This window comes from Nannospalax galili, unplaced genomic scaffold, assembly GCF_000622305.1.
Source record: "Nannospalax galili isolate Female #2095 unplaced genomic scaffold, S.galili_v1.0 scaffold359, whole genome shotgun sequence".
Taxonomy (NCBI): domain Eukaryota; kingdom Metazoa; phylum Chordata; class Mammalia; order Rodentia; family Spalacidae; genus Nannospalax; species Nannospalax galili.
The window spans coordinates 626,698-628,584 of NW_008347042.1; positions in this window are offsets into that span (position 1 = coordinate 626,698).

Sequence of the window (1,887 nt, forward strand, 5' to 3'; positions counted from 1 at the left end):
TACATGCACATACATAAAAATAAATTTTAAATTTTTTTTTAATTTCCTCTTTCTTTTTTGGTCTTTTTGAGACTGGGTCTCCCTGTAGCCCCAGCTGACCTAGAACTCTGTAGGCCAGGCTGGCCTTGAACTCACAGAGATCCTCCTGCCTCTGCCTCCTAAGTGCTGGGATTAACAGCATGCACCACCATGCCCAACATTTTATCACATTTTTAAAAGATAAAAAAATAATGAATCCTTTGGCCTGGAGAGATGGCTCAGCAGTTAAGAGCACCAATTGCTCTTGCAGAAGACCAGGATTCGATTCCCAGCACCCACATGGTGACTGGCAACAATCCATAACTCCAGTTCTAGGGGATCTAATACCCTCTTCTGACTTCCACGAGCATTACATGACAGGAGTGCACTTACATACATGCAGGCAATACACTCATAAAATTAAAATAATAAAATATTTTTTAAAAATAATGAAGCCTTTAAAGAATTTCCTTTTGAAATGGGAATGAAATTGTTTTGAGAGAAGCCACTAATCTAAAGAATATATAAGTTTAGAAAACTTGAGCTCATTGCTCACGACTAGAAATAAACAATTTTGGCAATAAGAGCTCGTATCATTAGACTTTTAGGGATTAATAATTTAGTATTTTTTAATGGAGATGCTAGAAATGAACAGGATAAGAAAAATTACAGCAAACCTCTTTTAATATGGAAAACACCTCAGAACTAAACTTATGGAAGAAAAATATACTAAAGAGGCTAATTCAAAAGTCATATAACTGGCAGTCATAAAAATTATCTTCACTTGGGGGCTGGAGAGATGTCTCAGTGGTTAAGAGCACTGACTGCTCTTGCAGAGGACCCAGGTTCAATTCCCAGCACCCACGTGGTGATCCTTAACTCCAGTTCCAGGGGAATCCAATGCCCTCTTGTGACCTCCACAGCACTGCATGACACAGGTGCACTCACATACATGCAGGCAATACACTCATACACATAAAATAAAAATAATAATTTTTTTAATTATCTTCACTTGAAGTCTCGTAGCATGGCTAGCAATATTATAAAATCCTCATTGACTTACGGCCCTAGCAATGAATTATCCAATTAAGATATGGGTGTTAGTTCTTTCCAGCCAGCACTAAGCAATGGGCATCTCTCAGGACAACTGGCACAAGCACCACAAGACCAGGAGCAAGAGAAAGGTCTACCACAAGAAGCAGAAGTATGAGCTCGATCGGCCTGCTACCAACGCTAAGACTGGCACACGCCACATACACGCAGTTCAGGTTCAAGGAGGCAGTAACAAGTACCACACCCTGAGACTGGGTGTGGGGAACTTCTCCTGGGACTCTGAGTGTTGTATTCGAAAAACAAGGATCCTTGATGTTGTCTACAATGCATTCAATAATGAGCTGGTCCGAACGAAGACCCTGGTGAAGAACTGCATCGTGCTCATTGACAGCACACCTTACCGACAGTGGTACGTGGTACGAGTCCCACTATGCACTGCCCCTGGGCCAAAAGAAGTAAGCCAAGTTGACTCCAAAGGAGGAAGAGATTTTAAACAAAAAGGGATCCAAAAAAAAATTCAAAAGAAATATGATGAAAGGAAAAAGAATGCCAAAATCAGCAGTCTTCTTGAGGAGCAGTTCCAGCAGGGCAAGCTTCTTGCCTGCATTGCATCAAGACCAGGCCTGTGGGGTAGAGCCGATGGCTATGTGCTAGAGGGCAAGGAGGTGGAGTCCTACCTGAGGAAGATCAGAGCCAGAAAGGCAAATGAGTCATCTTAGCTCGTGTAATAAAGGTGTTTATTCTGTGTTTAAAAAAAAAAAAAGAATGGATGTTTATACACTTTGGTTACAGGTCATGGATAAATCAAGTTGCTGC